Source organism: Rhinichthys klamathensis, unplaced genomic scaffold (assembly GCF_029890125.1).
Source record: "Rhinichthys klamathensis goyatoka isolate OS25496 unplaced genomic scaffold, OSU_Roscu_1.1 h1tg000430l_1, whole genome shotgun sequence".
In the NCBI taxonomy this organism is placed as follows: domain Eukaryota; kingdom Metazoa; phylum Chordata; class Actinopteri; order Cypriniformes; family Leuciscidae; genus Rhinichthys; species Rhinichthys klamathensis.
Genome location: NW_026606926.1, coordinates 40,675 through 67,966, shown reverse-complemented (window position 1 = coordinate 67,966; position 27,292 = coordinate 40,675). Strand labels below are relative to the sequence as shown.

General features: G+C 39.3%; 1 protein-coding gene across 3 annotated transcripts in view; it reads right to left on the bottom strand.

Annotated features, from left to right (window-relative positions):
• sox5 (SRY-box transcription factor 5) overlaps positions 1–27,292 on the bottom strand; it is a 198,928-nt gene that overhangs the window by 133,146 nt on the left and 38,490 nt on the right. The gene's annotated exons all lie outside the window — the stretch shown is intronic.

Below are 27,292 nucleotides of genomic sequence, written 5' to 3'. Positions count from 1 at the left end.
GAAGGCTTTCTGTCACACAATAAAATCCATTAGTTTCACCTTCATACAAACCAGCTTTACAATCAAACTGTTTGTTCAGAGGCCATTTCTGGTCATACCCATGGGAGGAACTACAGTGCAGTCTATGTGTGGATGAAGAAACAAAGCTTTTCAAATGAAAGAGAGCTCAGGGGAATAAATAAGGTTACAATCTCCTTATGATACTAGAAGTAATAACACACATCCTTAAAATAAATAATTGTGAAGACACACAAATATACAAACACAGAAGGCACAAAGAAAAGCACCTTGACACACGTGCACACACACACAAATTTACAAATGTGTCTCTAGTGCCTGAGATCTCGCCGGTATAAACTTGTTTTTATCTGACACAGTTGCTTCCGTTCATCTGTGGTGTGGATGTGTCAATACACAATCGCCTGTGTCTTTTGTTCACAGGAAGACTTCCCCATTTATCAACTCTCTCTTTCTTTCTCTCTTATTCTCGCTCCCTCTGCCCCTCACTTCCTCTTTCTGAAGGGTCTAGAAACCTGTACATTACTCTACTTTCATCAGGTCACTACATTCTTTTGGCAGAGAAAAGTGGACTTCACCATATATTTACTTTCTTTTTTTCACATAGACCAGTATGACATAAATACCATGATAAACTACAAATCCCATGTAAAATTCTCTGAAACGCAAGGATTGTGGGCTGTCAATTCACAGACCCTGGCACCAGAAACATACACACATCATGCACATAGTGAAATGACCAACAAATATGAGCTAGACCATGTAGTGAAAAATCCTCTCTAACCCTCTCAACATCCAACAGGCAGTGCTGACTTATGAGTGAAGACAATCGTCTCATTGGCTGTGAACAAACTATGTCGATTTTTTTGTAAATACAGTCATCATTTCCTGAATTTTAAGTGAATTTGGTCGTAGAATGTGTTTATCACTGCTTTAAACATCCAAACTGTGTAGACAAAATAAAAGGCAAAATATACTGTGCAATACAAAACAATCATGTTCGGACAATGAAAACGTGCACAGTTAAAACATACTAAATATAAGCACAAAAGTGTTTTCCTGGGTTCCGTGTAAATTCTTCAGTGATCCAATACAAGCAGCCACTGTGAGACGGAGAAACAGGTCACATTCTTTCATTCCTCCACGTTGCCTGGTCAATATACCCACATAAGAGCGAGTGAGAAGACAAAGAAAACTAAAGGTATTGATTTGATGTCACAGTCAATTAGTGAGGAAAGAGCAGGGAAACATCCCTCAGATCTATGGGAGGAAAATAAAGAGCATTTTCTTTTAGGTGAAAGGCTTTTTTTTTTTAAATGTATATACATTTTATTTTACATTTAAGACGGAATGGGAAATATTTGCTTTGATCCAGACACGGCTGAGAAGTAAAATGTGGCGTCAATGGAACAAAGAGAGTTTTATTGGTAAATGACTAAATTGCTGACTTAGGAACTGAATCAATATAATCTGAGCAACACTATACAGTATTTCATCTCTTCACTCTCTTTTGCATTAATACTCTCTAAAGTCACACATTTACAGAGCAAAGGTGACAAGAACGCCTTGTGGCAACAAACACATCACTTCTATGCCGGTGGCAAGAATAGCAACTCCAAATAAATACTATTAGCATGAAAGTAAACAAAGTTTTGTGGCTTTTAGTCCACATGTGCATGTCTTTATGCTTATTGCACTTCTAAACGCAAAAAAAAAAAAAAAGTCTCTTTACCAGATCAAGGCTTTTAAAATTCAAATTCTCTCTTCAGGGAAAACAGAGCAAAAATATTGATGACTCATCCTGCACTACACAGAATTGTGTCTAATCACATTCTCTCTAGAATGAGAATATCACGGTCACTAATTGAGCAATGAACAGGGGTAACCAATAAGCGCCACTATTTTCATTCAGCCCGTCTGATATTTTTTACGCAGTGGTCTGAACAGACAAATTACATATAAAAATCAGATTTTCTTTTTGTTCCAAACATTCATGTTGGTGTGAACAGGCGTCAAAAAATATTGGCTTTTTATTTTTTTTAAAAGGGACAATTCCTTCAAAATATTTCCTGCTCAGACTTCCTGTTTAAACAGGAAATACATGAACATAGAAAAAAAAAGTAAAGCGATTTCATGAGGACTTTAATCCCGGACAATTTGCAATAAGTAACGTAATGTGGGCAGTACTGGCATGAAAGTCAAAACAAGATGGAAGAGGGACTGATTGCAGATGCATTAAGTTATATGACAATTGAGAACATCTAAAATGCAAATTAATAAACCGTAAATTGCCTTTCTGTGAACTATCTGTAATGTAAAAGTCCATTACACAGGTTGATTTCATAAAGCATTTGAGATGGCAGTGAAACAATGAAGACAAATGGTCCTGCGCTCTCATCACAAGTATGAGTAGTGCTTTGGGGATGGGGGGGACGCCACCGCTGAATTCATGTATGATTGTAAGAGCAACAGATCTTGCTGGAGACTGAATCAATCTGCTTCCCTGCCACAGGGACACCTCAGCTTAATTATAACAGACACACGCTCACACAGACAGCGAGAGAGAGAGAGAGAGAGAGAGAGAGAGAGAGAGAGAGAGAGAGAGAGAGAGAGAGAGAGAGAGAGAGAGAGAGAGAGAGAGAGAGAGAGAGAGAGAGAGAGAGAGAGAGAGAGAGAGAGAGAGAGAGAGAGAGAGAGAGAGAGAGATGGAAGGATAAGTGGGACTGATATGGAGTGGGGTGACATAATAAAGAAGAACAGATGCTAAACTGCTCTGTGGTCCTTCTCTGTGGGTCAGAGTCGTGAAAAAAGCAGTAACAGGTTAAATATGACAAGCATTAGGGGGGTTCACAGAGCTGGGCTTGAAATAGACTTAGTGTGGAAGGAGTGGTCATTACAGTAAATGAGTCAGACAGATGTACGTCGGTACACGACCTGCTATGATCGGTTAAGTACGTGCATGCAAATCTACGTGCATCCGTCAGCATATCGATGTGTTTGAGGGGTCCAGGGGTAGGGGGAAGATACTGTTATTTTACAGAAAGGACACGGCATGTCAGAGCGCATTAGGCGAGGGTGGCGTGGGCTAAGCGCTGTCCCTCTGACAGGCAGCACAGGAGACATGGCATAATGAGGCAGGGCAGGGGCGCCTCTCTCCAGCCCGCGCCACTCAATTACCCAGCAGGCTTTTAGTGCCAGCGCGCTCCACTACAGCTAAATTACCCAAGGCCCTGTCTCCACTTAGAGCCCAGCCACTGTTTGAGCGGGTGGCTTTGTGACTGCCCGCACACACACTGGCTACTAAAAGGGTAATAAGGTCATTTGAATGCCGGAGCCATTAGGCTAATGCCACTCAAACGAACAAGTGTAAGGACGGAGAGAGCAAGACTGTGAGAGCAGACGAAAAAAGGCCGCTCTATCAGATCTAAGCGGGTCTTCTGTCCAGTTTTGTCAAGCGTCGGGATTTCAATGAGCTGCGTTTAAATTGCAGGGGTAAATAATCGTGCCGGTTAAGCTCTCGATGGAGCTAGGCTAACAATGCTAGGGCTGCTGTTGACATCTGAGTGAATGATTGGCGCAGCTGTGGTTAGCTTGCACATGCATACACAGCCCCGGTCTCTGTCCATCACAGGAGGCCCTTAGCTAGAGACTTTGGCCAGCACTATTTAGTTCTGTTTATCACAGGGTAAACAGATCCGACACAAGCCAGAAGAGCTCACGTGTGATTCGGCTAATACCAAAAACACACAGGGTCTAATAACTAAACAGTAGTGCCACATTAGAGTACGATATTCCAGTGTAAAAACCTGTGGCTTATTCACTTTAAGAACCTGCCATTTTACAGATGCTAAATCCGTTACTCCATTTATATTAACATATTTAATTATTCTTATTAATTTTTTTTATATTATTTATTTATTTAAAAATTATGTCATTAATTAAGCATTATTTATTTGAAAATGATTTAAAATTAAGAGATTTGCGTACATTTTGTATTATCATGGCAGCACTTCAAATGATGGAGAAGAGCATTACAATTGGTATATGTCCATACATGAAAGTGAATCAGACTATAAAACAAGCTTGTGTAAATATGTGATGCCATCAGCGAGCGAAAATTGTTCTTTGTAATTTCTCCCCACTGTTCCCCATTGAGACATCAAGGCTGAAATCCTCCTCAAAAGACATCCCCACTTTATAAGGCACTGAGACGAAGGAGCACGCAGTTTAGGCAAGTAGCAGAGTGTATGTGACTTATCTACTCAAAGCTGAGTTCTGGCAGAAACTGTGAGGACAAGCCAATATATTGTGTCATAACAGCATTTTGACCTGATTCAAGCACTCACAGAATGACTCAAACAGCTCATGGAAGTAGGTAGCAGACAGAGAAAATGATTACAGAGAGTCAGTGGTCTCTCCACAGAATTCACCCCCAGTGGAATCCGACCCCTGGCCTCAGATGACAGGATCAGATCAAATGGAAGGCGTAAATAGATTACTGGGGGGGGGGGGTTAGATTATTTTACTGCTTTTTAGCAGTCTTTGGAAACATAGAAGTGTTATGATTCTTTATGCACAACCAGATAAGTACACAGGTTGAAAAGGCATATTGGATGAGCAGTTCTAGTTTTAAAGGGGTGATGAGAGAGAAGGATAGACTATATCATTCCTAAACAGAAAAATTGGCCAAACCTTGTGTTGTTTCTAACTGTGTAGCACCTACAGCTTTGCAGATCCCAACATTGGTCACTAAGCATTCCAGTCTGATCTTAACACATGCATACTTCTTTGTGGTCCTTTAATATAATACAGGCTGTTATTGAAGAATGGGGCAGCATATGATATGAATGATGCATGATATGACCCCTTGAAGTCATTCAAAAGTGAATATTGTATACCGTTCAAGCTGTAGCGCAACAGAAAACACTATGGATTGGACTCTTTGTGCACTACAGCATGTTGTTGTGTGCATCTCTCTCTTAAGTGTGACACTGTGTGTGTGTAATAAGAGCTGTTAATTAAGTGGCTGTAGCTCTGTGCTCCTGGCTGGGAATGGATCAAACACAGGCGCTGGCCAGCGGGCTCCCCACCGCCACAGATGAAATGCACTGCAGACTTTAAAGACTTCCTGTCATTAGCCTAGACCCCGTCCACTGACTCGCTCCCTCGCTCACAGACCAGACCTCCTCCGTTCCGCCACAACAATGAGCACTGTCATAGCTCTGAAGAAAAAAAAACCCTGCAGTAACAAAAGAGCTGGCCTTTTACCACACACAGAGAGGGAGAGAGAGCGAGAACAAAAGTGAATGGTTTAATTAATATCCAAATGCTCTGGCTCCACCTGGGTTGCATTAGCAGACCCTGGGCTTTTCGTACACACACTTAGCGGCCACCTGACTGGACGTCTTTGCGGTAAGTGTGTGTGAAGGATAGCTGAGGATCAAAGAGCATATTATTCTGCTCCATGTCTCTTTCCCCGTCTGAAACACTCACGGCCAATAATAACAGAGGATCGGTGTCCTTGTGCTTGTTACCCAGTGACAATGAGACCAACCCCGGGCCAAGCTAGTCAATTATTTACCAACTCCTCATGCTAGGATACTTTAAAGCTCTGATATTGAAAACTTTCCACCCATTCCTGTTTTAATGTGGTTTAATGTCCCTGTTACATGGAAACTGATCCACGTTTTGTAAGTCGAGCACAGTCTCTGTCGCTGTCAATTCGGGTCTGTGTCAAACCGGCTGGCGAGATTCTGTTTCTCACCCTTACGCTTCACGTTAACACTTTGTGTCCATGCTTGACAGATCTTGTGCAGAGGCGACGAGGCTTTGAAAACAAAAGATGCTACGAAACAAGACAATTGGCGGTGCTATTCTTGACAGGCGTAGGAATGCTAATTAATCTGATTAGAATGAGACGATTAAACTCATGATGGGGGTTCATATTGCCAAGCGCTCCGGTCCTGGCATGCGCCGGCAGAGCGATCGACCCAGATGAAACGCAAACTGACGTTTGGCGAGCAAAGCGGGGCTTTGAGTCTTACTCTCTCATTCGACAGCTACATTAAAAAGATGCTTTGTTGTTTACTGATGGTATTTGGGTTTAATACCTTCTCTTAAACTGTCGATAGCCCTCCCTTCCTCTCGCTCTGCTGGGTATGTGCTAAGTATCTCGCGGTGCCCACCATGAACACGCTCATTTGTCCGTAGTCCGCACTGAGAGGCCTATGTACATAAAAGGCACGTAGAAGCAAGCAGACCACCCACTGGATATAATCAACGATGCTTTCCACTGCACCCCCTCGGTCTGCTCTCGAGAGCTGGGGCGCCTGTGCCGACCAGCGACCCGAATGGGGGCCACGGGTCATCCATCAGCAGAGCCTACAGCACGGGAGACTCGCATATGCCACACATCAGTCATTGTGTGTGTCCCCTCAGACAGTCACACATGGATGGAAGACGCTTTTACATGCATAAGTACTTGCACACTGACTAGAGGTCTGCACAGGCCTATATCTGAGACCCTGAACATTATTTGCACATTTTAAAATCCAACGGGACCCAGAAACACTCACTCTTTTTACTGAGCAAGGCTGCTGTAATGGCTGCTGAAAATTCCGCTTTGCCATCAAAGGAATACATAACATTTTAAAATAAATTAAAATAGAAAACAGTTCTTATAATTTGTAATACTTTTTAGCAATATTATAGTTTTTACTGTATTTTTTAAATAAATGCAGCCTTGGTGAGCTTAAGAAACTTCTTTCAAACACATTAAAACAATTTAATGTTTCCAAACTTTTGACAGGTGCACGCATACACACACACCATCCCAAAGTTAAATGTGAAACACTGATGCAAACGTGGCCTAAATATATAAGCACATATTTCGTTGGACTACCACTCAAGGCCTGCGAACATAAACTGTATATGTACAGTTGATCCGTTTTCCTCTCTCTTTCCTTCAGTCTGTTCTTGATTGTTCACTTGTCCTCCAAATCGATGCATATTACTGCTCTCCTATAGTGAGTGCATTATAACACACTGTGGCTGGTCTATAGTCTCTGACAATTCAGCTCTCTCTCTCACACTGAGCAGCAGGAAGAGCTTTCATTAAAACCTTGCCAACTACTCCAAGTACAGAGCGCGACGCTGTTATTCCGGGCATATCTGCCCAGCTTGCAGGAAGCCGCAACCAGAAAGGTCAAGAACAAAAAGAGATGGGACAATCTCTAGAGAATAGTTAAATAAAGACAATATGAAGAGAGAGAGAGCAAGATAAAGACGCTTATGTACACAAATGATTGGGCATCTCAGGGTCTTCCATTGTGGCCGACGTATACAGATGTGCCGTGTATTTGTTTGCTCCTCAAACAGCCTGTCGTGTGCGATCCATGTCCTTGGTTGAGAAGTGTCCATTGTGATGCTGTAATAGGGCTCAGCTGGCAACATTGATAATATGCTTACAATCATCACATCCGTCAAAATAAGACGGCCTGTTTGGAGCATTCTCGCCTCGGAGAGATGCGAGGGGGCCGAGCATCATAGCCTGTGAAAAGCTGAGAAAAGAACTCAATTATAGGTAGGAGCAAAGTCCAAGTCCAGCCTAGATTCACTGGCCCACTGAGCTCATTGTTTTTTCCAAAATATCCAATAGCATCTAGGTATTCCAGAAAGCAAGCATATCTTACCATCAAACACACCCTGAACTCTTGGTTGATTTACCCAAACCTTGCTTCCTATTCAGTGGCTGTACTATCATTTTTCAATCTTTTCGTTTAATAATTTTTAAATCACTGTGAAGAACTATATTGTTTGTTTAATGCTAATTATATAATAAAAAGAAAGATTGGTTAAACTAAATAACAGTCTGTGCTTGCAAAGATTTGCGGTGTAATGGATAAGACCTTGTGCATGGTGACTGCGTTTATTCAGGTTTTAATCATAAAACTGGCGTAGAATACCATAACCCAGCCATGATCTTTCTCGCTGGTGCACCATGGGAGTTAGAACAATCTGGAATCAATGAGGATCAGCTCTCACACAATCAGTTCAAGGCTAGTTCTAGCTATTCATGAGAACCTATCAGACAACAGCTCTACAAGAAACAGGGGGGAAAAAAATGGAGAATAAGAGTGAATAATGACCAGCAGGTTGAAATACAGAGGTATATGTCCTTTTCCTGATTTCAAAACGGAACAAATGGCTTTTCACATTTAGTTAATTAGCCGTCATGGTTAATCGTGAGAAATCGGTGTTTCTTCAACTTTGAGCCCTGTGGAATTAAAAACTCTTTTAAAACACTCATGTCTTCATGAACATTACCACCACAGTGTCATTTACACACTTGTGATGAAAATGATGGTGATAAATTAACTTCTTGATATACATTTTTGGAATAAAATAAATTAAACTGAAAAAAAAAAACTTTTTTTGTCTTAAGACTAATTTGACATTTTATGTATCCTAAATACACACAATTAACATTTTCACAAGGCAAAAAAAAAAAAACTTTTGCAGTGAACTTTGGGATAGTCGTAATTTTTGAAAAGATTATATAAATCATTTTCAACAATAAATATTGAAATTGTTTATTTCTCTCTTAATTTAAAATAAATTATTAAAATAATTTTTCTTTATTTTAATAATATAAGATTGCTAATCATTTTAATAAAGATCAACCCTTGGTACACAAGTCCGATCTTGTTTTCTTTCCATGTAACATGCTATTCATAATCCTGGGTTAACTTCACTTCAGTTAACGTATTTGCTGTCACTGTTCAACATTTTCCCATCAAACACTATGAAACAGCATGAACGATTTTGTGGATCAAAAAACCACATGAATATTTAATGAGGTAAGCACAGAGGAACTTTTTGATTGGTTAACATCCAGTAACATGTGGCTAATCAGCTCACTGATAAGATTCTAGTAACACATTGTTTCACATTGTACACCTTTGGCTTCTTAGTTTGAAGTTGGTACCACAAAAGCATCAGTAAACCTGCTTCATGATGCAGAGCTAAAAGTTACAAATGTGATACTCGATGTTTAAAAGTATGTTAATGCACAGTGTAAAAACTTTAATATGAAACATACATAAAATCGAGAGCAATAGTATCCAGGGTAATGTCGGCATACCACCATGTAGGAAGAACCACATCCAACAGAAGTAACTGTTGACACAAGAGGAAGCTGTCTGAAAGGGATGTCCAGGGTAATAACCCGGATTGTATCCAAAAAACATGAAACCACAGCAGCCCAACTCACTGCAGAATTAAATGCACACCTTGACTCTCCCGTTTCCACCAAAACTGCTTATCGGGAGATCCAGAGAGTCAATATTCATGGTCGGGCTGCTATAGCCAAATCTTTGGTCACTTGTGCCAATGCCATGTGTCAGTTTCATTGGTGCCAACAGTGCAAATCTTTGGCTGTGGACAATGTGAAACATGTACTGTTCTCTGATGAGTCCACCTGCACTATCTTTCCCACATCCGTGAGAGTTACGGTGTGGAGAAGCCCCAAAGAGGCTTAACACATGGACTGTTGCCAGTGATGTTTTGGGCTGTGCTTATTGGGCGCATCATGCCAAGGACTACCGAACCTTTCAAGTGGACCATGTGCACCTAATGGTTCAAACATTGTACCCTGAAGGGGGTACCATGTATCAGTATGATAATGCACAATTACACACAGCAAGACTTGTGACAGAATGGTTTGAAGAACATGAAAGTAAAGTTTAACATCTCCCATGGCCTGCACAGTCACCAGATCTAAATATTTGTTGAGCCTCTTTGTGGTATTTAGAAGGAGAAAGTCAGAAAAAGTGTTCTTCCACCAGCATCAGATAGTGACTTGGCCACTGTTCTGGAAGAGGAATGGCTCAAAATCCCTCTGGCCACTGTGAAGGACTTCTCAAGATGAATTGATGCTGTATTGGCCGCAAAAGGAGGCCCTACACCATACTATTCAATTATTGTGGTCTAAAACCAGGCGTTCCAGTTTCATTGTCCAATCCCTGTGTATATATGTATGTGAAAAAAGACAGCAACGACCTAATGCACCAGTCAACACAATTTCTAAGATGAAAGAAAAAAATGTCTTTTCTAAGATGAAAGAAAAAAAATGTCAGAAGTTTAAAAGGGGGGAAAAAAAAGAGATTCTTGTGTTTACCAAGATGTTGAGATGAGGAGCAAAAACAAAATAGACTGAGTCTGAAAGACTTGTAATTAAAAAAGTGTCCATATGTAGAACAGGAGTGATTATCTTGTTTGTCTGCTTGTAGTTTCAAGAACAAGACCAGACAAGCAGTTTAGCAGTCAATCTCCAGTGCTTGTTTGAATTGAAAAGCAAAAACACATTGATTTTAGAGACAGAGATTTAGAAATTGTTGACCCGGTTAACACCGGGAAGGGTATTAAAACTGAGAAGATTGGGTTTATCTGACGTCAAGATACATCTGAATAACATAAATACAAGCGTTTCAGAGAACAAGTTCTCTTTCTGTGCTTGAGCTTGCATTCGGTGGCCCAAAAAAGTAGTTAGACAGACACAATGTCTAATTGTCATAAAATACTTTTTGGTGTCACTGTTTGTTAATGCAATAGCTAATCTGTGTATACATGCAGTCTTTCACCTCTGAAAACCAGCATCTGTGCTGCCATGTTAGCCTCTATAAATCACTTGACTTTCTTTGCGTAACACCCTATTTTTGTCACTTTTCTATTTTAAAAGGTGGACGGCTGTTTTTCTTCTTCACCATTAGCAATAGTCAACAGTAAATGGTTACCTTCCAAAGCCCCTGATTTCACAGTCTTTATGTGTCTGCGGCGTCATGCCACGAAAATGAAGCCCTTTTCTCTTTGCTCCGTACAGCATGACATATTCCCTCTGCTTCCTACCACGAGAAACACTTTGCTGCATATTTCCAATCTGTCACGGTAACGCATGTGACACGAATGACGGAAATTACAATCTTTCAGTTAAATGTAGCCATCCATCAAAAGACACTTTACATACACATGCAAGAGACTTATGATTGTTGTTTGCATTTGAATTATTAATATGTAGACTACATTGACACAGTCTATTAAAGTAAAGAAATACGAAAATGTCATTTCATTAAATCTGAATTAAAAAGAATCTATTGAATGAAAGTCCTAAATATATCAGAAAGCTATCAAATTGTTGTGCAAGATTTGTTTTCTCTGTTTTGTTTTTGCCAGTTTCATAAATCTATTGGGTGTCATCTTTTACAGTTGATTGTACAGTACGTCAAATGAGTGGGATGATGATACAGTAAACGGTCAAAATGTACTGCATCTGCTCAGATTCTAAAGTGTGCAAACAGTGGACACTTGCTGTCCATTAAGGCCACTGCAGCTGAGATGGCAACATTTAGAAGTTAATGTCTAAAAATCGTTTTGCTAAAGGTACTAAGAAAGTTCTTTCTCAGGGTTAAATTGTACTTGTTTGACAACACAGACACATTGTTCATTTTCCAAGGAATGTTTTGCATAAAGAAAATAAAGTATATGGCACATATAGGACCATTATATGGAATAAATAAATCACCCACCCACAAAAAGTAAGTTCTCAAATCACATTCAGTACATATGGAAGTACAGGAATCTGGATGTAGCCGATGCCAACTAGTCACGGTGTGGCTGTAAATCGGCGTCAGTGTAAATGCCTCATTATGGGTTTGCACCTAGGCCGCCTCATTCACATGCAAGTTTATAAAGTTTGTGTTGAGCTCTTATCTGCATGCAACAGATGGTTTAAGTCTGTTTGATCTACCTTAAAACCACCTGTAAAGTGAGTGATAAGGTGCGTTGGGAAAAAAACTCAAAAAAACGTTTTGGTCTTACTGAGGATGAGGGCCCTTTCATTCGCCAAGGTTTAGGTAAAAGCAAAGCAGGTTGAATTTTTTGGTCACAAAAACATTAAGCTTTAGCACAAACTACTAAACTGCAAAAAAGGCATCCTATCTCTCTCTCCATCTGCCTCTCCCTCACTCCTTTTCCTCATTATCCTTCACTTCATCAGATTCTCTTCGTTCACTCTCTCTCACTTTCGTCTTCATAACAGGACATTTGCTCTCACTTACAGGCGGCAGTGCACTTCCTCTCAAGGGCAAGAGAGGTGTGAGAGAATGAAGTGCTCAGAATGAGAGAGAGAGGACCGAAAGCATAGAGCATGCTGTTAGCACCCTGTGTCATGGTTTGTCTCCCCTTAGGCTTAATTTAGGCTTCTCACACATGCACATGTTCAGATATTAGTAGCACATAGACTAAAATAAGACACTTTTATCCTCCATAAGTCCAAGGGTGACAACACACAGGTACAGCTCTACTGATGACCACATGACTCCCTCTTATCTGAGTGGCTGTGTGGGGCATATGGGGAAGATATTGCACAGACGTCGCACAGACGTTGCGTGGACGTTGCTGAATGAGTTCCCTTGTCATGGTGTTGTTATACAGCGTGATAACAGCATGACAGTTCGCACACTCACTGTGTTTATTAATGAGGCCCTCTTGAACAGGCCCTTATGACCTGCTGACACACAGACACGCAGTTTCCAATAATCTTCATGGGATAATATTGTCAAACTTATTATACTGATGGGTAACTTTCGAAGATGGCTGTTTGTGTCCTCAGACTTTTTTCTATACCAAAATACACTTACGTCAAGAAAAAAATCAGTATGAAACTGCATTTGGAACGCATTTCACCAGCGAACTGTCAAGAGTGAAACCGAATATACTGAAATAATTTCAAATAAGACTTCTTTTACAAGTTTGCACACTTAAATTTCAATGGTATCAAATTAAAATCTGCCTTGCAACATATGGAACTGAAGTGAGTAAATCAGGACCAATTATGTTAACACTGATTACAATTAAAAGTTGACTAATGATAAGATTTTACAAAAGCAACATTACTTACAACAGTTGCTAAAAATAATGCAATAATAATACAATGAGACAAGACAGGAAGTCATTTAAGAGTTATTACTATGTAATAACTACAAGTTATTACTGTTTTTATTTGGATGAAGGATTATGACTTTTTTCTTTCTTTTTTGGATTTTTTTTTTTTTTTTTTTTAGTAAGCTTTCCTGCTTTACATTTTGTTTTAATGTTGACAAATTAAATCTGAAAATGTTTTTCGCATTTTCTAAGCTGAATAGCAAATCCAGAAAGGATTTTAAAATCAGAGATGTCAATTCCTCAATTCTGAGTAAATCTGCTGAGCATAATGGGGACTTCACATATGTTGTATGAATATTATAAAGAGTTGCATCTTTCCTAAAACTGTGCAAACTATAAAGCTCAAAGCTACATTTAGAGACAGCTTTCATCACATCAAAATTCACCTAGAAGATATGGCCCTCATGACCACATTTATTTCTAGTCACTCACAACCCACTGTGATGATACGACATCAAGGAGCGCATGTCCTCTTCAGCTGTGTCAGTGCACAACTGGTTCAAGTGTGCAGGGTAACAGAGGGATGATCTGTATGATAAACATAGTTTGTAGGTGCTCGAAAATGCTTTGTACACATCCACGCAAGCAAACACACACAAAGGCATCAGGAAGGAGTCAAACAACTCCCTCGATCAGATTCTCTCATCATATTCTGTGATTCTCTCCTCTCTAAAGAGGCCTTCAAATAGGCCCATCACAACTCCATAACCATCTAGCTCCCCGTCATCACAAACACAATCAAACACACACACTTCTCAAAAATATCTTCATTCATAGTTTAGCCCACTCCTTATATGCACACCATGGAAAAGGGCACATAAATGTCCAGAGTGGCACTGGCCCACCCAGATTGATGGCTGGTCTTCCCAAAGTTATCCAACCAATAATTAATTAATTAATTAATACAATAAAGAAATCAATTGTCAATTTATTAGTTCAATGCATCACTTCTCAATTGAAATCAATTTATGTCTACTCAAGACATATTGAAATCTGTTTATTTAATTAATGTCTGAAAGTGTAGTTAAATATAATACAAACACATTCAAATTATTTTTCAAATAAAGAAATACACACTTAAAACTAAAAGTTTTAAACAAATTATATTTAATACATTTTGAAATTAAACTTACATTTTTTTTAAATAACTGGAATTTAACTCAAAATGGATAGAAAAGTAATTTGTAAATGTCCTATAAAACAATTTAAAATGTAGAATTTAAAATAATTTAGCAATGTATTTCTTCTTACTTTTCTTTTTACGTTTTAAAACAAGAATTATGTAATGTTTTAAATGTCTGTTTATTTGTCAGTTTAAAAAGTAATTTACTTATTTTTTTCTTCTTTTTTTTATGTGACACTAGTCCCCCATAAACGAGCAGTTAAGCAATAATTTGCAACATTTATTCATGCTCTAGCACCACAGACATCACAGTATGCATATATTAATGCATATATTAATTAATAAAGTTAATCTCGCTTCTCTAAGAGGGTTTTACCATGCAAACTAAAAGCTAAAGCACAGCAAGAGGTCAAGACATTAATTAGAGCACTGCTGTTAACAAACAAATACATATATAAATATTTAAGAAAAACTATTATAAATTATTGAGTATGTTTACATTTACGTTGCATATCTGGGCCTTTTTACACCCTGGTCACGTCATGTGTTTTTATTGATTGGATTGCTGTCTGATTTGTTAAAACGGTTCCATTTACACTTGGCCTCCGCAAAACAAATATAAATCCGATCCTCAATTCCGATGCGTGTTGCAGTAGCGCCGTCATATCTGCGATATATATTTACATATGTGGTTTCAACAACCAGATAAATTTACACTTGTCCAGTTCCGTCTGGAATTAATCTCAGACCACCTCCTGAAGTGGTTTGAGCGATCGGAGTCAAATCTGTCTCGAAAGTGTTTCGGAGAGCATTTACACCTGGTCTTTTCACGATCGTATAGCTATCCAATCAGAGAAAATGCATGAAGTGACCACGTGTAAATAGTCCCTCTGATGTGATGGAACTTAAAATAACCTATACTAATATTATTTTAAAGTATATATATATATATATATATATATATATATATACACTCACCGGCCACTTTATTAGGTTCACCTGTCCAACTGCTCGTTAACACTTAATTTCTAAGCAGCCAATCACATGGCGGCAACTCAGTGCATTTAGGCATGTAGACATGGTCAAGACAATCTCCTGCAGTTCAAACCGAGCATCAGTATGGGGAAGAAAGTTGATTTGAGTGACTTTGAACGTGGCATGATTGTTGGTGCCAGAAGGGCTGGTCTGAGTATTTCAGAAACTGCTAATCTACTGGGATTTTCACGCACAACCATCTCTAGGGTTTACAGAGAATGGTCCGAAAAAGAAAAAACATCCAGTGAGCGGCAGTTCTGTGGGCGGAAATGCCTTGTTGATGCCAGAGGTCAGAGGAGAATGGCCAGACTGGTTCGAGCTGATAGAAGGGCAACAGTGACTGAAATAACCACTCGTTACAACCGAGGTGGGCAGAAGAGCATCTCTGAACGCACAGTACGTCGAACTTTGAGGCAGATGGGCTACAACAGCAGAAGACCCCACCGGGTACCACTCATCTCCACTACAAATAGGAAAAAGAGGCTACAATTTGCAAGAGCTCACCAAAATTGAACAGTTGAAGACTGGAAAAATGTTGCCTGGTCTGATGAGTCTCGATTTCTGTTGAGACATTCAGATGTTAGAGTCAGAATTTGGCGTAAACAGAATGAGAACATGGAACCATCATGCCTTGTTACCACTGTGCAGGCTGGTGGTGGTGGTGTAATGGTGTGGGGGATGTTTTCCTGGCACACTTTAGGCCCCTTAGTGCCAATTGGGCATCGTTTAAATGCCACGGCCTACCTGAGCATTGTTTCTGACCATGTCCATCCCTTTATGGCCACCATGTACCCATCCTCTGATGGCTACTTCCACCATGTCACAAAGCTCTAATCATTTCAAATTGGTTTCTTGAACATGACAATGAGTTCACTGTACTAAAATGGCCTCCACAGTCACCAGATCTCAACCCAATAGAGCATCTTTGGGATGTGGTGGAACGGGAGATTCGCATCATGGATGTGCAGCCGACAAATCTGCGGCAACTGTGTGATGCCATCATGTCAATATGGACCAAACTCCCTGAGGAATGCTTCCAGCACCTTGTTGAATCTATGCCACGAAGAATTGAGGCAGTTCTGAAGGCAAAAGGGGGTCCAACCCGTTACTAGCATGGGGTACCTAATAAAGTGGCCGGTGAGTGTATATATATGTGGCCGGTGAGTGTATATATATGTTGACAGTGTATTCATGAGAGAAAAGTAAAGTAAAACCTGAATTTATCCATTATATGGATTGATTGGATTATAAAATTGGGCACTCTTACACTCTAACACTGTCAGACTAGGCTATCAACATGATCGGCACACCAGGTCTTGGAACAGCGTTAATGTTTCATAAAAGCAAAGGAAACGAGCACACTTCATAATATTCATGACATTTTAAAAAGTATACACAGAATAGAAATACTAAGATCCACCCTCTTTTTTCTGGCCTCACTAGTGATGCACACAAACCATACGCAGTCATACAGTAGGTTGTGTTGCTGGCCAGGTTGCTGGACAATGTGAATTCCGTCTCCTCTGTGTGTGTGGTGTGTGTGTGTGTGTTCTCTAGTGAGCAGATCCAGTGGGGGCCGAGCAGAGGGGCGGAGTCAGGACGACCATCAAAAGGTCCATCCACAGTGGAGCTCATTAATGCCTTTACTATTCTCACTCAATCTTATGGGCCAAATCATTCCCGAAAACCTCCGTTACCATACTGTCTCTCTCTAACACACACTTTTAAAAAAGACATGTCAGAAGTAAACAAAGCCTGCGTCTGAGCACTAATTAAATAGATGAGCTGTATTAACATAACCTGAATGCCCTGGCCAATTCCTCCCCCCTGTATTCCATTCTAACACATACACACACACGCACATGCACACACACACCCTTAATTTTTTTTTTGTTATGATCCGACCAGCGAGCGCCAATTGTTGGCCGTTGTAATTACCATTAGACCACGGCGGCTGGCTCTTTGATATGGTAATAAGCTACAGCCCCCCCTCCTCTCCAATCGCCGCCTCCCCCCCGACACGCACTCTTCTCTTGTCTGACAATCTACCGAACATGAATTTCAAACAGCCTCCTCAGCACCTGACAAACGGGGCTGAGCTCCGCTGATGACCCACAATGCACTAAGGCACAGGGGGCCACCGAAGGGAGGTGAGCGGAGGACAACGCAGGCGGGTGACATGGATGACGTTTTAGGAGGGGGATAAAGACATGTTCAAATGACAGGTTTACAGCTTCTGGATTGGATAGGTTGTGTTGGAGCGATAGAAGGGTCAAAACTACGCTGTCAAATCCAGACCGTCTTCGCACCTCAGCTGACGGCTGAGTATTTTCAGCTAAATTGCACATCACTTAACATAAATTTTGGGCCGCTGTGATCTTGTTTTTGACTGTAAAGAATGGTTTAAAGTGCGACACAATGAATGTCCCCGATGATGCCATTGATATAAAATGACTGCCTACTTTGTTAAAGGATGATGAATCTATAAAATATAAAAAAAAGTTGGGCTTAGTTAGTAAGATTTTTTTTAATTATTTTTGAAATTAGTCTCTCATGCTCACCAAGGCTGCATTTATTTGATCAACAATACAGTAAAAACAGTGATATTATGCAATAATCTTACCATTTAAATCAACTTCTGTTTTCACATTTTTTTTAATTTAATTTGTTTCTGTAATGGCAAAGCTGAATTTTCAGCATCATTACTCCAGTCACATGTCACATGATCTAATATGCTGATTTGGTGCTCAACAAACATTTATTATTATTATCAATGTTGAAAACAGTTGTTCTGCTTAATTTTCTTTTTTAAACAGTGATGTATTTTTTTCAGTGAATAGAAAGTTTAAAAGAACAGCATGTATTTTATATAGAAATAATTTATAATAATGTGAAAGTCTGTCAACTTTTGATCAATTCAATGAATTCTTGCTGAATAAAAATATTCATTTATTTAAAATAATAATACAAAATTACTAACACCAAACTTATGAACGATACTGTAGGTATAAATTTAAAAAGGCAGATATGAACGATACTGCAGGTATACATTTAAAAAAGCAGATATTGGCTGACAACCAGTTCAGTATTGCATCCCTAAAACCAGACGATAAAATTGCGTGTGCTTAACCTTGCCCATTGATGATTGATGAGGTGTTCTTGGATGTTACTTACTGTCGCATGCCAAAGAAAAGCTGGGGTCTCTATTACATAACAAATCACTTAAATGTCTCAAGTACCTCCTTCCATGTAAACCAATTTTATGCCCCCCAGGCAATCTAAGCTTAGAAGCATAGAAAGCTTAGAAAAGTCATAGTACAACTCTTCTCAAGATGCCACATGATTTGCAGTGTCATTAATGTTTCATATAAGGTTTGTTCCAAAATTTTTAATCGGAGCAAAAGTTTGCTAAAAATGAGATTCTGATCTAATAAACTTTTTAGCTCATGCTGCACAAAACAAACAGCCATGTAGGAGCGAATGGCTAGCCCTTACTCACATATACACAAACAAACAAACACACACGGCAGAGGGAGGCAGGGCAGATCAGAGGGGAGTCCAGATGGACGGAGAGAGCCTCAGTGTCCCCACACCCTCACATGTCATATGTTGTCCCATCTGTACCATCACGGCACGGCCCCCCAACCCCAGGGACGCACACTCTGGCGTATACACACACATGAATTCCATATCTCTCACTCTATGTCTCCTGGGTATGACAAAAACCAAACTTCCTGCACCCATTGTGTTCACATGTGATGATTAGAATCCAGGATGCGTATACATCTCTCTAGCGTGTGTGCGGACACGTTACTCTGGCTGTTAGGGACCTTTAGCGAGGATATCACCTCTGCCCTTCACTTCCAGCTCTCGGCCTATTTAACACTCCGCTCGAGCTCTCCACGCCACGCCGCTCTATTAAATATGCTCTTTGATACGGGCACACTCTCTGCAAATGTACGCCGCACTACTTAGAGGTTAATTCCTTTTCAGCTATTCAATTGTTGATGAGAGCTCTCAATATGTTCGGTTTCAGAGCTCAGAAGCGAAAGTGAAGAGAGTCATCGACCAACACAACTAAAACAACTAAATTAAAACAAACGTTCCTAGGCACAAAACACCTGTGTAATTTTCAATGATATGCCTAAGAAGAGGATTTTTTTTTTAAAGGTGCAGTGCATAGTTACTCTAAGATGTCTGTTAGCTTGAGGCTTTCTATATGTTAGTGCAGTTAGTGTTAGTGTTTTAGCAGTCTTTCTCCTCTGTTACAAACAGTTACAATTGAAGACACATGCACAACAAACTTTTGTCCAATCAAATGCTCTCTAGAATAAGAATGTCTCCCAAAAAATAAGAATGTTCCTCCCCCTACCTGCAACTGAAGCAATTCATGTACAGGGAGGGCTATGATATAAACTACCGACAATTGGCTATTTAAAATACAAAACGTAAATGTACATCAACACAAAACAAAAGCAATTTCTACACGTTCCAAAGTTTTTTTATGAAAGAAAATTGTACTTGTATACAGAAATAATGCATTAAATTGAACTAAAGTGAGAGTAAAGACATGTAAGAATATATTTCTATTTTCAATAAATGTTAAAAATAGATGCTAAATAATTGTTAACAATAATAATCTATTTTAAATAAAATTTTTTTTTTTTTTTTTTTTTACTTTAACTCTTAATCAATGAATCCAAAAAAAAAAAAAAAAAAAATGCATCACAGTTAAAAGCAGCACAACTGTTTTCAACAGATAATAATAAGAAATATTTCTAGGGCACCAAATCAGCACATCCAAAAGATTTCTGAAAGATCATGTGACTGGAGACTGGAGTAACGGCTGCTGAAAATTCAGCTTTACTGTTACAGTGAATAAATATGAATAAATTACATTTTGAAAACTAATAATATAGTAATGATTGTTTTTATTGTAATATTTCACAATATAAATGTTTTCAAAAACATAAAAAAATCTAACCAACCCCAAATGTTTTAACGGTAGTGTAATGCTCAAGTTCTCTATTGAGAGACCATTTTCCCATTAGATTAAAGTTCAACTTCAGTCCCGGGTTTAAGAAAGCCTATTACATTTAATAATTATGTTTAATAAAACGTAAATGGACACAACTCAAGCTTTTCACCATTTATGCCTCAACTACAAGCTATTACATGTTTATTTGCACAGCCATAAGCAGCGTTCAAATGCATGGCACCGACACAAGTTCTGGTTGCTTTGCTGAGAACACAAGACCTGCGAGATGAAAGGGAAACAGATTCTGGGGGAGAATTCCAGGAGGCACTCAGGAGTTTACTTCTAAATGATCCGCAAGCTTGTAACAATACCTCCCACTAACGGAGGTGTTTTGTTGGTTTTAATCTACCTAATTGGCCAGGGTTCAGCATTACCGTCGAAAAGCCAAGAATAATGCTACTACCTGTTCTCCTCCTCTCCTTCTGTTCATCTCAAGGAGAAGAAAACCCAAAGGACCAGACATTACTTTAACCCACAGGAGGGGAAGAATCCTAGAGGGGGCAAGAGAACGAGAGAGAGAGAGAGAGAGAGAGAGAGAGAGAGAGAGAGAGAGAGAGAGAGAGAGAGAGAGAGAGAGAGAGAGAGAGAGAGAGAGAGAGAGAGAGAGAGAGAGAGAGAGAGAGAGAGGAGGGGGGGGGGGGGGGGTTCTCTCTCACCTGAGATGAATAGAGCAGGTGATGTTTATGTATGATTCTCATTATTTAAAGCTATTGCATTGAAGGAGATCACATGATCTGCCTGATTTGCAGAGGGAAGCACTTGAAAACAAATCAATCTGTGGAATGAGGCAGGATCCTGGAGACTGATCTTAAAGGGTCCGTTCACCCCAAAAATGAATATTCTGTATTTCATGCCATTCCAAAAATGTAGGACTTTCTTTGTTCTGTGGAACATAAAAATATGTTTTGAAAAGTGTCCATGCTGCTCTTTTACATAAAAGGGCAATAAATGGGAATAATGCCTTTATAATAATAATGCTTTTGCATCTTTTTCAAAGCTTAAAGTATTATTAAATTGCTCAACATATACTGTTCAAATGTTTGGGGCCAGTAAGATTTTTTGTTGTTGTTGTTGTTGTTGTTGTTGCTGCTTCAGAACCAAATCAACCTATTAGAATAAAACTGGGTACTATGTTTTGTGTGAAATCACCAACACTGCTCTCCAAAACATTTGATGGGCATTAAAAACAGGTTATGCCGCATTAAATGTTGTAGTTACATTATTCATAACCATTACTGTGGAAATAAAAGGAGGCTTGTTATCGCTGTATGACTGAGCATTGATTTAGTGTATTTGGATACTAGATCGCTGGAGAGTCAGGTCATTGAAAAATCTCTCGCTTGGACTATTCCTCCATTTCTCCAGAGGCCTCTCTCGTCCTCTTCTGCCCTGTTCTAACACTCGGTGAACTGAAGCAATTACAAGCCCTGACGGCAAGCCCACATCATATGGAATTGGATTGTATGTAGACGAGCTTTTGGTTGTTTATATGGAAATGCGATTGCCGTGTTGATTAGGGAGCTCCGTCCCTGCCCACGCCCTTCATCGCGGCGTCTCGCAGGGGACGCCGCAACCTACAAGACACACAAACGCATCGATGTAATTCACTCAAGAGCCTCATTTTTCATAATGAGTGTGTCTTTATGTGGCCTCTGCTGTTTTCACACACTGTGAGCAGTAATGACTGCGTATACATTCACAGGCGCGTTTGCCGCAATTAGCCCGACGGCCGCTCGAGTGAGGGAGTTCAGGTACTGAAGAGAGCCGGAGTGGGGCAGGTCTACTGGGAGGGAGACTCGGGGAATACGGTGGCACTGGGCATATTGAGAGAGACACTCAGGAGGGAATTTGGGAGAGGAGTGTGGGACAATCTGTCGCCTGATGACAGATGATGTGTTTCACTGAATAGTGCACTGAGAGAGAAGGATTTTTTGAAATATACCGATAGCCAGTAGGGTTGCACTAACTAGTCGATTAATTCTGTGTTTACTAGTTGTGAACTACATAACTAGTTGTGGACTACATGACTCCAGTGGCACTATATGGTGACAACAGTACAAAAAATAAAAGGTAGCACTTCATATCAGTCAATGCATTGATCATGAACTAACAATGAACAACTCTATAACAATTTATTAAGCTTGATTAATTTCTACATTCATAATTGTATATTAATAATGTTCAATGTTAGTTATGTATTTTGAACAAACATGAATTAAGTATGAACAATCGCATACTTATAGGTTAACATTAACCCAAATAATAATAAATGCTGTAAAAAAAGTTTATTGTTAGTTCATGATACCTACAGTAATTGATTAACTAATATTAAGAAATCGAACCTTACTGTAGTATAACTACAAACAAATTCCTGTCCACAAACTGCATCATAATGTATCTGAGATTTGTTTTGCATAAATTGTAAGGACCAAATATATTTGGACGTGAATTTGAATCCAAAAAAGGACCATGCAGCTAGGGTTGTGGACATCTGTGATATTCTGAGTTCATTTACAGTGCTCACAGAAGTCAAAATTCACATGAACAACCCGTTGGGGGCTTACTCATGTGAATTTTTACTTCGACTGAGTGTTTGATATAGTAAAATATTATGATATTTTACCCCACAGCACTTTTATATTATTCTAAAAAGCAAGAATTAATATTTCTTTTAATATTTAACATTAAAATATTTTAATAAGTTTCACTCTCATATTTTTGGGAAAAATGGACCACTCTCTCCAAGTCTCTGAAAAGGGGCAACATACTGTGACATTATTAGTTTAAACACACAATTATTTCTTAAAATATTTTAATAAGTTTCACTCTCATATTTTTGGGAAAAATGGACCACTCTCTCCAAGTCTCTGAAAAGGGGCAACATACTGTGACATTATTAGTTTAACACACAATTATTTCTATCTAATCCAAGTCTCAACTCTGAGAGAGTTAAGAATGTAACGGTGTAAAGTACTGATGCAGTGTAGACTAATCAGAAGTCTCTTATGCCCACAAAGGCTGCAATACTTTAATCAAAATACAGTAAAACAGTAGTATTGTTAAAATTTTACAATTTAAAATAACAGTTTTCTATTTTAATAGATTTAAAATGTAAATCGATGATGGCAAAGCTGAATTTTCAGCATCGTTACTCCAGTCTTCAGTATCACATGAATCTTCATAAATCATTCTAATATGATGATTTGGTTCTTAAGAAACATTTCCTGAAAGAATGTTGAAAAACTGTCAAGTTTTTGAACAACGTAATGCATCCTTGCTGAATAAAAGTATTAATTTCTTTTTTTTTTTTTAAAGAAAGAAAGAAATCAAATATCGTCCCTAAGGCAGACAGACACTAAAGTGACTGGACAGTATAGGACATTTGTATGAATTAACTCATAATGAAATTTTGCAATACAGAAATGCTAGCTTTTGTGATCTGCATCAACTGATGCTGTATTTTGAATCACTTACATAGGTTAAACACTTTTCTAGATGACCAGAAATAGTAGTCATAATATCCAGCATCATCTCTCCAGTTAGAGAAGGCCACGGTCAAAACCCCAGCTCCATGTGCTCTTTAAAATGCCAAGCACAGTTTGCTCCCATTTCTAGGTGTGTATTTACATTGGAGACTACGGCAGAGTAAACAGGTGCTTTGTTAGAGAGCACCAGAGGCCTGATGTGCTGTACACACACTAACAGTTGTACTTCTCAGCTCTAACATCGGTTCAGCCACGTCCTCTATCATGCCTGTATTTGTTTACAGAGCAAGACAAGGGTCCCTGTAGCGATCAGCCTGCAGGGAAACCAAGGAGTCCCGGTGTTTGGAGTGCATGCAGGTGTCTTGTAAGAGTTAACGGGATACACACGTACACAAACGGATGCATACGGTGCATTCTTCAGACAGCGACTTTCACTTTACGGATAAACACACACATGCTTTCAGCTGTGTTTTCCAATAAAGGAAAGAGGACGTTGCATCATGAGTGGAGGCCAAAGAGGTCACAACATCTAAAACAACTTTACAGCCCTACAACTTCCCTCTGCACTACATGATTTCCTGTCTGTGTGGGCTAACTGCAGGCGGAACTTCCTTTAGATGTGTACTGAGAGGATAACAGGTCAGAGGTCACACAAGCATACTTGTCCGTGCCCCACACACAGCTTGTGATCCAAATGCTTGAACACATTTGAACAACAATATTTCACTGTTTGTTCTGCACAAAGGAAACTATAGTCACAGAAACACAAACCTTTATGAAGAGGCTGGTGACCTTTCAGCCCAGCCAGGACGTTGTTCAATGCACAAATATCCGATCATGATCATGAGAATTCAAATTTCTTTAAGAAATGTAGCATGTAAACATACTGTAACTTTCAGAACTCAAACTCAGAAAATCCTTTTAATGCTTACATGCAAGTTCTAAACCTGAGTATGCTTATTAAGCTGACAATGCATACGGCCATGTAAACATGTTAACCCGTTTTCCTTTATCAAAATAAGGTCATAAAAGGCTTAAGCATAAACCGAACGTCACAGCTAGATTTTTGCCCCTTAGCCTGATTTCTTCTGGCATGTAAACATATCAACCTGCGTTCTGTTGGCTTATTGAAGTGTGCATGTGTGATATGTGACAGGAAAGCATCCTTACTGCGGATTTAAGCGCATTATTATTATTATTATAATTATATAGAAATACTACAACTATAACTACTAACAATAATAATAATAATAATAGCTATTATTACTATTATTGTTACTATATATATTTTTTTCCACATAAAATCTAAAAATACATAGAGACCCTAACTTTTAAAGTTCTTTGCAGGTGAACGCAAAGTTTCACAGGGGAAAGCAAAGGTTTTGCGATTGAATGCTACATTTCTCAGGGATGTTTTGCGAGTGAACGTAAAGTTTCTCGGGAAAAGAAAAAGTTTTTGATTATATATTTTTTTCTCCCATCTCATATTTGTCCCACCACCATGTCCCTTTAGGGGCGCCGTAGAGTTCCAGCAGTTTACATCTGTCAAGCACTATTATTCAGCTATTTATATAGGAGTCTTGGGTGCGCTCGACCTGTAATTTTCACGTCTAGTGCCCCTAGAGGCCACAAGCGCCGCAGCATTGTCGCAAAAGTCAACAAACAGTCAACCGGTCAACCTCCCGTGTCTTTATGTCTGTGCAGACGGCATCTGATTTGTATGTTGGAGAAAGTTAATCGATTCACTACTGACCAAAATAATAATATAAATATAAGATTAATAATATAAATCCTATAAAGAAAACAAATTGAATAAAAGTAGCATACGCAGAAAACAATGTCTGATCAGGTAAGTCGCATTGACAAGGGTTGCCCAATCCTGCTCCTGCCGATCGTCTGTCCTGCACAGTTCATCTCCAACCCTAATCAAACACACCTGAAGCAAACAATTAACGTCTTCAGGATCTCTTTGCAATGGGTTGGAGATGAAATCGAGTAGTCGGGAAATCGTGTAACAAAACTGATATAACTCACTACATATTTCCTTTATTTGTAGTCTTCAGTTTGTTTTTCCTTTTACACAAATACAAACATATATGAGCTGAAAGGAAAAAAAAACATTTACATTTACATTTGTATACGGCAGTATGTTGTGACTTATATTAGTTTTGTTACACAAATTCGCAGTAAATATTACATACACTTTTATGCCGATGTTTATTTTAAACTCTCCCTTTTTCTTTTTTTGGTCTCCTCTGACAAAATCTTTGCTTTCTTCGCTTTCTTCCGAGTAGCTGTTGATTCAGCCATGACGACAACATACAGACTCCGGCAATCAAACGCGAGTTGAGCTCTCACGCTAGAATTTGAGGAAGTTGGGGTGGTGGGGGAAGTGACGTATGGCGTAAAGCGGTCGAATTTTGTAGTTCTTTTTGTGCTCGGGTTCCTACCCGAAACCCGAAGTTACATAGTGCTGGTAAAAGCGATACAGACACCTTCAGGCTTCGGCAGACGTGTCATTCAACCTATTGTAAGTCGATGTACCATCTCAATGGGTTTTGGTAATATATTATAAAGGTTGAAAAGTTCCACAGTGTGCCTTTAAAGGCACAGCAGCAAAACACAGGACACCTTAATTCTAAAAGTCAGAAGGAGGGTGAAAAAGTAATGTAAAACTATAACATAAAAATTATGACTGTTTCCAAAGCAACAAAAACTTTCAGCATTATAAGAAGTAAAGAGAAAAGAAATAATCATAATAATAAAAAGATAATATAATTTATGATATGACCCCCTTTAAAGGCTCACACACATTCTCCGAGCCTCAAGCTTGGCTATCTTTCCTGGACAGTGTCAACAGAAAACCCATATGTCATTTAATACGAAGGTCTGTGAAGCATGCATTTGAGTGTATTTGACAGGAAAGAAAAAAAAAAACAATCTGATTTTAGGAGTGTGGCTGTTTCCAGTTGACTGCATCAGCAGCTGAGTAGCTCTGCAGTGACCCGTGTGTGTGTGTGTGTGTGTGTGTGTGTGTGTATTTATGTGTGTGTGGACAGGGTACAGGCTGCCCTCAGAGAAACGGTCATGGGGCAACTCTCAGCTGCCCTGTATTGTTGCTGCAAATACACAAAGCACATAGCCTGTCCCTCCAGCTGGCCCTGTGCCCCCTCCCTGTGGCCCTGTCCTCTCTTTCTGTATCTCATTCTTTCAGTCTTTCTGCTTCTCTTGCTCTCCGTTTGTTCTGATAACTGTGACCCTGCTCTCTGTATCATCACTCCACCTCCTCCCACTGAAAAAAGCCAACCAGCTCACTTTTTTCTCTTTGGGAACATACAAAAAACGGCCATATTTTGAAAGAGAAAATCGCATGTAGCCGTAAACTAAAATAAATGGACGCAAACAGGTTAACCTGATTGTCCAAATAATTTTGCCAACCAGTGATGCATTATTGTCCAGCATTTACATGGCCTTTTGCTCTCTATCCCAAATGTGAAGGTCCAAACTGGGCACTTAGTTCTTTCTTACGGTGCTACAATTGGCTGATGGCTTTTCTGCAAGGCTGGAATGGGGCATTTCATTGGCTGAATGTTA